At 37.4% G+C, this 12,942-nt stretch overlaps 1 protein-coding gene across 1 annotated transcript in view; it reads right to left on the reverse strand.

Moving 5' to 3' along the window:
- TMEM26 (transmembrane protein 26) overlaps positions 1–12,942 on the reverse strand; it is a 269,449-nt gene that overhangs the window by 90,821 nt on the left and 165,686 nt on the right. The gene's annotated exons all lie outside the window — the stretch shown is intronic.

Raw genomic sequence — 12,942 nt, forward strand, 5'->3', positions numbered from 1 at the left:
ATCTATGGTAGTTTTGTTAGGGCAGCAATAGAAAACTAATACATATGTAATATAGCATTTTATAAACTAAAATGTCAGGCAAATATGTGCTCTTATAATTTGATATTGCTATCTATTAGAGACATTGGGTTAAAGAATATACTGAAGCAATGCTGTATTTATTATAAGAAAGATAAGGGTAGGAGATGGAAGAAAATGATGTTAAACTCATGAATTTAGTTTGCTTTGCAAATGTTTAACTTTGAGGTTGCTTTTTTCCAGATCCCTGGAGATTTGGCCTTTCGGCATACAGAGAGGTTTTATTAAAGCTGAAGTCCCTTGTAAAAGCTTTAATAGCTTTCTTTAAAAAAATCATCTAAACTCTCTGTTCTGTGCTATTCCTCTAAATGCAAGAAAGCACAAAGATACTGAAGAAACACAGAGACAAAATTAAATCAGGGGCTCTCCTAGCTTCTCCATTATTCAAAGCACTTAGTGGGCTATAAATGATTTACAAGTGATACAACTAGACTTTTCAGAGTAAATAGTTTTCATTTTCCTGATTGGTAATCAGGAGAAAGAAGATTCCATATTCCCATCAGCAGAGATTTAGAATTATCTTTTGCCAAAAATGAAAGAGCTCTTTCTTCCCGTGTAGTCCATTTAAATATATATATATATATATATATGAAGGTGAATCAAAAGAAAAAGAAAACAGATTACAACTTTATTACTGCCCTTATTGGACACTTATACCAGCAGGCTAGCAGACACTGCACAGAATATAGAAATGAGACCCTGAGTACATGATCTGTAATGAAAATGAAGCCAATCAGAATCTAATATTACTACAAGGTTGAAATAAAAGCTATGGTATTTCTCATAACTGCACTTGGCACTTAGAGAAATTGAGACTCACAACATGCTTCATAAACATTAATTAATTACTCTGGGCTTACATTTAATTCTTCCAGTGGATAGAACGTATGTACAGAAGATGAAAGAGTCAGCCATAACCTGGTGCTCATTGTAATTCTGGATTGTAGGATCAGCTAATAATAATCACAATAGTAGCTGACACTTGTAATCTTCAGAACACCCTTTAAGCATTTATTAATCAACCATTGCACCATCCCAAGGGAAAGATAAATATTATTCTTCTCATTTATAACCTATAAAATTGTGGCTTCAAGTGGAACAGTTTTGCCCAGGATTCCCCCACAAAACCCCAAGTGGAGATTAGAGAATTAGAATCCCTGTATATACATACCATAAATGTTCAATACCACATTATGAGAGAAGTCTTAAAACAGTGAAATTGACAGACAGCTTTGATTACTACGGAAAAAGTCCTAGGGTACATCCAAGAAAGAGAAAAAAATGTTGACAAATTGGAAAGGAAAGTTACTGCACTCCAGAGAAAATCTCCTACTCAAAGAGTTTCCTTTGACTGCAGCACATGTTTTTCTGATTCCTCCAGAATATTCAGTTCTGGAATGGTCACTAAACAGGTTTAAGATGGGGGTAAAAAAAATCCAGCCAAAAGGCCCACATAGGAACTCACATATATATCTGACTGGCCCACATAGTGTTTTTATTTTTAATGAACATAAATAGGGTGCAGCCACACTTGTCCGTGCACCACTGCATATAAGACAATGCATTTGACACTGGTGGTTGTTAATATGTATAGACTATACTACTGAGAGATGCCTTGTACACCCAGAATCACCACCAGCTCAGAGCATATAATGCCTTCTTTCTTTCTACCATTCTCAAAACAAAAAGTTGAGTGAGAGTACTAGAGTATCCCCAACCTACTGCCATTGTTGTGGTTTTTCTCTCCATTCTTTGCCTACCTCCTATTTTGCTTCCTTTCCAGCGCAAGTCTTTCCACCCTGTATCTGGCCTTTTTACTCCCAGTTCAGAGCTTTCATCCCGACATCTCCGTCTGCTGGGAAAGTTCTTATCCCTATATCTCATACCCTTTTGACCTAGAGAATTGTGTAGGCCCCAAATCTCTCAAATATGTATCTAATCATAGATACATATGTTTTATGTTTTTTCATAGTAATTATCACTCCTGAAATTGCATTATGTGTTTGTTTGTTTAGTTTTTCATCATCTGAATCTACCACTAGGACATAAATTTCTGGAGTGCAGGCCTGTTTTCTTTTCCACTGTATTACCTAGTTCAGCGCTTGCCTCGGAAGAGGCATGAGGCAATATTAGTGAATCAATGAATTAATCATGCACAGATTTCCATGTCAATACATACATATGTCTTCATTATTATCTTAATAGCTGCATAATATTTCACTAATATCCACATTTATTTAAACATACTGCTTTTTGAAATTGAGGTTGTTTCCACTTTTTTCCTTTAAAATAGCATAACATGAGGATGATGACAGAGAGGGGAGAGTAGAAAGGAGGAAGGGATCAGGGTTAGAGAAACAAACCCACCCTCTTTCTTGGTAATCAGGGGCTACTCTGCTTCCTACAACCCAACTGATTTCTAGTGACTAGATCTCTTAAACCTGGGTTCCTGCAGCAGTTGGCCCCTGTCAGATGCCTTCTTGTGTTTACTTGGTTGGCATGTCTAGCTGTCTAGGCTCCAGTTCCTGCTTAAAGACGATGAGGTACAGAATTAAGTGCATGAAGCATATCCTCTATTAATGTTAAGTCCCTTCCTACTCCTATTGTTCAAAGAGGAAGGTGTTAAATTTGTTCTTCCTGTACCCTTCGGTTTCATTCTGTGTCTTAGTCCTTTGGAGATAATTGGGGTAGAGTATTACATACTATAATTTAGGATAGTGGGTTTTTGTTTTGTTTTGTTTTGTTTTTGAGAATGAGTCTCACTCTGTCACCCAGGCTGGAGGGCAGTGGCTTGATCATGGCTCACTGCAATCTCTGCCTCCCGGGTTCAAGTGATTCTACTGCCTCAGCCTCCCAAGTAGCTGGATTACAGGCGTGCACCACCATGCCCAGCTAATTTTTGTATTTTCAGTAGAGATGGGGTTTTGCTACGTGGGCCAGGCTGGTCTGGAACACCTGTCCTTAGGTGATCCACCCGCCTTGGCCTCCCAAAATGCTGGGATGACAGGTGTGAGACCTCGTGCCCGGCCTAGGATAGTGTATTGATGCAAGAGGTTTTGAGTGTCCAAATAATTATCTGCTGAGTTTGGAACCTTTAGGAAAGATTATCTAGAACTGTGATTCGAAATACACCTCTGGGAGAGGCTGGAGAAGTTAGGAGGCAAAGTGAGGGTGTTCACAAGTCAAATCAGTCAAATTATCTGGAAAATTCAGAGTGCTAAGTTTACAGAATTACCCAATGCTCTATTCTTCCCCACTTTCTCACTTACAGTATATAGACTCAGCCACAAGTATATTTAAGGCCTGTCCTAATTTCTACCCTCAGTTTCTTGACTTCAACTCAGCATAGGAGTTAACTGACTGAAGGTTAACACTCAGACTGGGTCCATATTTCTTGAGAATAGATTTTGATCTTCCATTGCTAAGAGACCTCCCCATTCCACAATGTATACTAACCTATAGCTCTGTTCTTCTTATAATTATAAAATGCAAGATGGCAGTGTCTATTTCCTAGAGGCAAACAGTATTAATCTGCATACCTGAAATGCTTTCTCACTATGTATTTTTTGTAAAAGCATCTGTAGGTTTTGTCATAAACACATAGTGTTAAGGAAGCTAAATTAATTACATGCACTTTAATACTGAAAGTACAAAATAACAAACCTTACCTAGAATGCATATTTTATCTGTCTTGGTGAGAGGAAGGACAAATGAAAGAAAAATGTGTACTTAAGTATGCATTTAATAGTGTGGATAGTGAGGGGCAAACGAGTGGATGAAAAATGAATGCTAAAGTCAGGTATTTTTGAAATAAATGAAGTAGAAACATTTGTAGCTAAAATATAAAGTATAATCTCAGCAACTATGGAAACAAATATCACTAATAATATATTTCTGGAGGCTCACAAAAAATATAATCAATTTTTCAGTTCATAAAATTTCAAAAAATTGAATTTACATTTGCTAAACCAATTAACAAATTCTAATTTACACAGTGTTGATGCTTCTAATTGGCAGCCGTGCATTTTTATGAGTCTTCCTGTTAATCTCTTATGGTAATCAAACTCACAAATTTAAAATTCATTGGTGTTCTTGATACATGTAACTAGTTAGAATTCTTAATTAAATTAGGGTGACTAAAAGAAAAGTCGTTTTAAAAGTAAAATCATAAAGTGTTATGACTAATGCTGTACAAATTAGCATAACGTAGGTTTGGGGAGAATCATTCTGAAGACTTTGCAATTAGAAGTACCTGCTATTAGTGCACTTGTTAAACTTTTATCAATTAATCATTACTCTCTCAAATAGCAAGAAAAATTGAATGTTGTGAATATGAAGAGAGTGATTAATTGCAAGTGGTAAATTGCTGACTGGTTCCATTATTACCTGTGCTTTAAGAATTTTTAGAAATAAATGTCTATTATCAGTTTTATGAACACATAAATTATACTAATGTGTTCAATATTAGTTGGTTTTCTGTCTTATTCTGTAATAATTGTTTTCTCAAAGTCATAAAGATGACTTGGAGAACATGGATTCTGTAATGGAATATTATTATGGCTTCATCAAAAACATTTAATTATTAAATTACTTAATCTTATTCTCTAAATACACTCTATCCATATTTTTTATTAAAAGGGGCACAGGAAGAGGCAACACTTGTTTTTCTGCAGTGTAGAAATCAATCCCTATTTGAAGTATAATTTAGGATTAAACAACATAGCACTCTGACTTCAAAATGTTAATTAATTCTCAATTTGGCCTGCTGTTCTCAAACCTAAGCATTTAGATTGCAAAGGGCACTTTGGTTAAGACTCACTTTATTACAAGTTAAAATTGTAAAAAAAATCTGATTTAAAAATGTGTTTCTAAATCAATGCAGTAATAGCAGGGTACCTAAAGTCTTTGCTAGAATGTACTTTTCATTATCCTAAGATTCACACAGGGATCGCTAATGGTCCCTGAAAATCCAGAGATTATCAAGAAATGTGACTTTAAGTACCATGAAATTGCTATAGCTATTTATCTTAGCCACTCATAGATAAAGTCGTATAACTATTAAATGGAAAGAGTCTCAAGTATAGGAAAGACTTCAGCTATAGAAAATTATAGGACATAAGTCTAAATTAGGAAGAAGAGTAGGGGTGGTTGTTGGGGGAAGATGACCTATAAACCAAACCTTTACAAATTCCAAATTCAACCAAAAAGTAATAAATATCAAAGGAGAATGTTCTTCTTACCTTCTGGAAAAAAAAAATACCCTACATAGCATTGCCTTCCACAGAAGCTTTGAGATCACAAATGTACCCTCACACTTGACTATCTTATTTACAACAGAACTATCCAGGAATGGAAAAAGAGGTCTAGATGAGGGATTCTCCATGGACATTCAGGGCCAGATCATTCTTTGTGGAGGGAGGCAGCTCTTTGTAGGGGAGGATGATGGGCAGCATCCCTAGCTTCTATGCCCTAAGCTCCCCACGACTCCTGCAGTTGTGATTTCCTCAAATGTCTCCAGACATTGTCAAAAATCCCCTGGGTGGCAAAGTCATCCTCCACTGAGAACCACTAATCTCAATTGATCTAAAATTCTAGATATTATTTATGTGGTAAATCAGGTAGATTCAGATCCCAGTAATACCATCTTTCAAGTGTTAGCAACTATAATGCTTATTTCAGTTTCCCATTCCTCTACTCACCCTGTGATTTTGGTTTTCATCACTAAACTTTAGTCTGTTCATTTATAAAATGGAGATAATAAGTTTCCAGTTAATAGGATTGTTGTGGGTAATACATAAGATACTGCATATAAACATATAACATAATGCCTAGACTATTATTAATCTTCAAAAAAAGTTGATATTTTTGTATTATTATTTTTGGTTGTTACTGGTCCAGTATCATTTTATAGCAATGAAATCTGTGTCTAGATGTCTTCTCAAGTTGTACTAGAGAAAGTTTCAAAAATAGATAATGATGATAACTTACATTTGTATAACACTTAAGAGAATCTAAACACTATTCCAGAGCTTCTTTTTAATTTTCCTATCAACGTTTTTTAGGACAATATGTCCAATAGTCTATTGAACATTGTCAAGAAATTCAAAAGAAATAAAAGTCTACTTTGGGCCTTCAAAGAACTTAAAACCTAGTCAGAGAAAATGATTCTTTACTCGTAAAGCCATTAAACAAAAGTAGACAATTCTGTTCTATACATATTTATCAGATTGCAAACTCATTGTGAATTGTGATAGTGTCTTAGACATAATTTTAATTCCCCCACTGCTACTTTGCAAGTAGAAGGCAATCCATAAATATTGGAAGGAATGTCAGAATAAAAAACTGGCTTTTCTTCCAGGTTGTTCCTGACTTATTGTGTGGCCTTGCTGAAGTCACATCTGTAAGTTGATCTCTCTCAGTAAATGGAGAAGGTAATAACGATGCCTAACACCTGATGCTTATATTGCCCCAAATAGTTTGTAAAGCATTTTCACTTACATTATCATATCTCATGATAATATATCATCAGCCCATTCTCCTTTGAGAGCTCAGCAATTTCACTGCTGCAGCTACATCATGGGTCTTGGCCCTGGAGTGTTTCTCAGCCTAGGATGTACCTCAGATCTTAAATGAACTTGACTCTGTGAGAATATGCTTTAGTAACAACAGATCGATTTTATTATATGCAAGATGAAGTTATAAACATAAATATAAAACCCCTTAGGATCTTTATCTGATTGGGTAGAGCCCTAAGCATCAGTTTAGTCTTATCCTTTTACAGATATGGAGATGTGGTCCTTTGGTGGAGAGATTTCCCAAGTTTTCTCTTGGTGGGTCACTGTCCACATCAGAATTAGAAGCTGATGACTCTTTCGTTGTCTCATGGTATGAATCATTACAAAAGACAGAGGATTTAAATTTAACTCAAATTAGTCAGGCTTCCTTTGGCTCTGTAAAATATTTCGCTTGTAAGAGCATGTACATTTTTTAGCCTCCCATTTATTAACCCAATAAACTAATGAGCACATAAGTTATTTAGCCAATATGGAAAGAAGTAATGAAATGCAGCTGATGTCTTTTCACCAGCCATTTGCTTAGGAAGGTCCAAATGGAATTTTTTTCTCTTCAATTTCAGCTTTAACATCTAATATACACTGAGGTAATTGTCTTAATTTTAGAGAAATCTTGCAACTATCATTAAGTGCAAATGAATTAAACATTTTCAAGCATTAAATGTACCCATCATGGACTTTTATTTTCATTTTACTCTCAATTTATTTGGAGACCGAATTCATCATGCAACAAGCTCTATATACTACATGTGGGCTGTAACTCTTCATAGATGTAGACAATGAGGCTCGAACTCCTTTTGGACACAGACATGTAAGAGATGGCTGACAAATACTGCGAATGTTGGTGGCTGCCTGCTAAGATTTTAAAGAGCCACCAACTATAATTTATGTACTTGGTCTGGTGAGCCATCTTCATACAATTTGAATGCTTGTAGAGTTCTTTATATAGAAAAGCTTTAATAATAAATATGTAAAATGAGAGATGAGTAAGTCAACCAGCAGTAATTATATTCAAGGCTAGAATTAAGGGCCTTAGTTATGTAATCACTGGCGAACTATAAAGCAGAAATTAAACTCTCTTTGAACACTGTCTGAAACTAGGGGCATGTCTCAAGGCCAAATATGGATGAAAATAGACTGTGGTCATCTGTAAAGTTCTAAAGGACAGAGACCATATTTTATCAATTTCTGTACATATTGGCATGTAATGGTATTCAACAATTTTTTGTTAAACTGGCCCAACATTGTCTCTAGAATGTTAAATCACCTACTAGTCCATTCCTGAATTTTAGGGATGGCATGGCTTCCAAGGAATCTTTTGTTTGCCCTGCGTACACACCTCAGTTTGACCACTTCAGTTACTTATGTGGATGCTAACTGGTTGCTAAATTTGCCTGTAAGATTTCTAGAAGCCAGGTTGGCTAATTCTTGTGCAACCCTTCTGCCTCCTGTTTGTGTTAAGCCAAGAAAAATCTCCTATTTAAATACAAATTTCCAAATCTTAAACTTATGCTAACTCCAAATCTTAAACCCTAAATCAAGAAAAACATTCTTAAAAATACACGGACACTAGGGCCCATTGCTGTGAATGCCTCTGCAGCATCAATAAGCACACCAACATGGCACATGGATACATATGTAACAAACCTGCACATTGTGCACATGTACCCTAAAACTTAAAGTATAATAACAATTAAAAATAAAAAAAGAATTCATGAAAACCTGGACAGAGTGAAATCTTCATAGAATTTTGTAAATGAGGTCAGTTGTGGAGGCTCTTTTAATTTGTCAGAGTCCATGATGGCCAGGAAAACATGGGCTAAGAAAACTTAAGGAGGACAGATCTATTTTATTCCAGTCAACAGGCTTACCTTTCATAGAAAAAGAACATGGCTGTGACTGGTGTTTTTCAATCCTTTTTCCATATCCCAAGGCTGATTAAGTTCATGACCAATAAATGGATGTTGCATTCCCTGAAAGGTGATTTAAACAACTTTTGATGCCTTTGCCCTAATAACAATACTCATCATATCTAGAAACTTCTATCATGTCTCCTTGCAAGTTCCCGCTGACAAAGAGGCTTGCTTTTCCTACAAAAACCCTGATATATTATTATGTAACCTGTGAGCCCGTACCCTGCTTCAGGACTGGCACCCTCTGCTAGCCCTCCAGTTGGAGACACTGAATATTCTTGCCATCTCAACAGTGTTGTCTCAGCTCAACACCACTCCCCTGGGAAAAAGTCCTTCATCATTTTCCAGGTATGGCTAACTCACCAATGTAAGTAACCAAACCAGAGGCCCTGAAGTTTCAAAAATGAAAATTCCTACTTAGAAATGTTCTTCATAGACAAAATAAGATAGGTTTGCCAGGTTCAAGATGAGCCCTCCACCAGGAGCAGGGTTCAGTGCTCTTTACATAGGAATACAGCAGTTTCAGTGCTTTGCTCCTGACAGACTCATTGGCAGGTGTTGCTTGAAAGGTACAGTTTCTGTTATGTCAGGAAGTTGTAAATCCCACAGTTAAGGAACTTGATGGTTAGTAACATAATTTCTGTACAAGAGACTTACATTTTAGACCATCGATCTCACTGGATTCATGGCATTTCTTTATCCGTCAGGGTAAATATTTTTGGAGTATTGTCCACTCTTTTTCCTGGTTTTAGAGGACATTCTGGCAGCCAAACAAGTAACTAGTGAAATTGAGAGGAGGAATCTCTTTTTTTTTTTTTTCTTTTAAGATGGAGTTTTGCTCTGTCACCAGGCTGGAATGCAGTGGCACAATCTCGGCTCACTGCAACCTCTGCCTCCCGGGTTCAAGCAATCCTCCTGCCTCAGCCTCCCGAGTAGCTGGGACTACAGGCATGCACCACCACGCCCAGCTAATTTTTGGATTTTTAGTAGAGACGGGGTTTCATCATGTTGTCCAGGATGGTCTCGATCTCTTGACCTCGTGATCTGCCCACCTTGGCCTCCCAAAGTCCTGGGATTACAGGCATGAGCCACCACTCCCGGATGAGAGAAGCAATCTTAAAGGGTCCATCTTTGAGCTGCCTCTCTCATAAAACCAGAACACCTTCTATTCAGTCCGAGTTTTTATCTGATATGGTAGATGCAATGAATTTCCTTGTCATGGAAAATGACATCCACCTATAAGAGTTATTTTCAATCTTGGCTGCACATTAGATTCACCTTGAGAGCTTTAAAAAATACCAATGCCCAGGCCCTACCCAAAAAATTCTTATGTAATTGATCTGGGGCAATGAAAACCCATTAGTGTTATTTTTTTTCTAACTCCCTAGGTGATTCTAATAAGTGCCCAGAATCATGAACTTATGCTTAGATTTATTATCTCTCTCTCTCTGATAATCTTTTAAATTTATTTAGCTTTACAATGTTCTGCAAAGATAATCTTCCCTGGAGGACTGAAGGGTAAGACTGATGATGAACTCAGTATTTCTCCACCTGAAGCCGTTGGGGAATAGATTGGCCACCTCTTCCCACTGGGCCACTATTTTAGATATAAAAAAATTAACCTAAAAGGGATATTTATCATTAAATGTGCTCATGAACTAAACATGGTGGTGCTAAATGGTAGATATAAATCCAGAGGAAATATTGCACATGTCACTGGATCAAATATTCTCACTTATCATTTATCATCAAAAGGCATATTAAAAAATTCTGCCTTAGTTACTTAGGGAAAATGTTTCTGCCTTCACCATCTTTTAACAGATTGATGATGACTTAAACCTGATCTGCTCTTGATCTGCTAGGGTCTAATTTGACAAGGAGGATCAGACAGCTGAATGAATCTTTGATCAGGTCAGTGTGCAAGTAAAAAATAAAGGCTAATGTGTTTTTTACAAATTTTAAATCTTAATATATGATAGGGAGTTCTGGTTCTGCCAAGATAGTTTCATTTCTCTCCAATGCCCCACTTAAAAATTAAAAACAAAGAAAAGCCCTGGATATAACACAACAAGCATAGGAATTCTCAGAAATGGAGGAAAGATGAAAGCTGGCTGCAAAGGGACCTTGAGACTTGAGGAACTACATGGTGATGAGTTTACTGAGTCTCCTTATTGCCTCCCACATATCCCAGACAGTGCCAGGCAGAAGCTTCCAACCCAGAAGTGTCAACAGCCACAAACCAAAATGCTCCAAGAAAAACCTGCTCAGCCCAAGCCAAGAGACCAGGAAACATGGCCCAACATTAGAAAACTTTCTTGGCAACACCACCAAACTCTAGCCAGACATGAAGGGGAAAAAATTATATCTTGTATTCCTCTGGTTTCAGCCATGCAGTGGGAAGTTGATCTTCCAAACCAATCCCCTGCCTGGGTGAAAATAGGCAGCATTCTGATTCCCCACATCTGAGTGATGTCCATGGGGCTAAGCAGGGAGATGGTATTCCATCCCCTGCCCAGTGAAGATGGGCAGTGCTCCAGTTTCCCCAGGAGAGTTATGGCAGTGGAGCCTGGAGGGGGGCGCTGAACCTCCACTCCCACCCGCAATCAACAAGATTAAAATAAAGAGGTGCCAGTTGTGGCTAATCTGTACTCCAGTTGACCTCTACCCCAGGTGTCAGCAAGACTCGGTGGGGAACTGAACCTCCACACCCACCTAGCATCAAGGAGACGAAATGAAGTAGTAGAAGGCAGGGTAGTTGACAATGGGATAGTTGTCCCATTGTTCGTCTACCTTGGTGTCAGCAGGATCAGTGAGATGCTAAAACTCCACCCTGTCTGGCACTGAACAGGCAGAAGAGGTAGTGGGAGGCAGGAATAATTGAAACTCCAGTTCTTCTTCTGGTGTCAGGCTCAGTATGGAACCAAGCCTAATTGACACCCTGCAGCAACCACGCAGTGTGAGTCAGTGCCCACTTTTGCCAGGGTGTGGTAGACGAGACCCTGCAAGAAGCTGAACACATACAACCACCCAGACCTTGAGGTGCCCCTTAAAAGAGGCATGGCCTGCATAGAAAAGATTATTAAATAGGAAACAGAGTCTCATAATACAATATCCAAAATGTCTAGGACACAATAAAAAATTATTTTTCGTATCAAAAACCAGGAAAATCACAACAAGAATTAGAAAAGCAACCAACAGAAGCCAGCACCAAGACAAATCAGATGTTACAGCAATTTGACAAGGATTTTAAGGCAACCATCATAAAAATGTCTCAATGCACAATCACAAATTCTCTTGAAAGGGGTGAACAAATAGGAAAATCTCAGCAAAGAAATAGAAGTCATTCAAAAAGAATCAAATGGAAATTATAGAACTAAAAAACACAACGGCCAATTTCTTTTTAAAACTCACTGAATGTGCTTAACAGTAGAATGGGATTGGCAGAGGATAGAATCAGTGAACTTGAAGATAGATCAATAAAATTTTCTCAGTCTAAACAGCTGCAAGAAAATAGATTGAAAATAAAGTCTCAAGGACCTTTGGGACAAAAACAAAAGAACAAATATTAGTATCATTGGAGACTTAGAAGGAGAGGAAAAAGAGTAGAATTGAAAAAGTATTCAAAGAAATAATGGCAGGCCGGACGTGGTGGCTCACGCCTGTAATCCCAGCACTTTGGGAGGCTGAGGTGGGCAGATCACAAGGTCAGGAGTTCAAGACCAGCCCAGCCAACATGATGAAACTCTGTCTCTACTAAAAATAAAAAAAAAAATTAGCTGGGCACGGTGGCACACACCTGTAATCCCAGCTACTCAGGAGGCTGAGGCAAGAGAATCACTTGAACCCAGGAGGCGGAGGTTGCAGTGAGCCGAGATCACACCATTGCACTCCAGCCTGGATGACAGAGCAAGACTCCTTCTCAGATAAGAAAAGAAATAATGACTAAAAACTTTCTACATTTGGAAAAAGACATAAACCTACAAACTCAAGAAGCTGAGCAAACTGCAAATAGAATTCCCAAAGAAATCCATGCCAAGGTACAAACATCATAAATAAACTTCTGAAAATTAAAGACAAAGAAAAAATCTTTAAAATGGCCACAAAGAAATAATGCATTGCTTATAAGAACATACCAATTTCATACCTAAAACCAGGGAGGACAGAAAAAAGCTACATTTTTTAAGTATTGGAAGAAAAGAACTCAATATAAATTTTATGTCTGATGAAAATAGCCTTTAAAAGTGATGGGAAAATAAAGACATTCTCAGAAGAAGTAAAACTAAGAAAATTTATTGTTAGCAAATCCACTGTAAAAGAATTACTAAAGGAAGTTCTATAAATGGGAAGAAAATATTAATAGAAGGCTTGAAACTTTGGAA

This window comes from Symphalangus syndactylus, chromosome 4 (genome assembly GCF_028878055.3).
Source record: "Symphalangus syndactylus isolate Jambi chromosome 4, NHGRI_mSymSyn1-v2.1_pri, whole genome shotgun sequence".
NCBI classification, from domain to species: Eukaryota; Metazoa; Chordata; class Mammalia; order Primates; family Hylobatidae; genus Symphalangus; species Symphalangus syndactylus.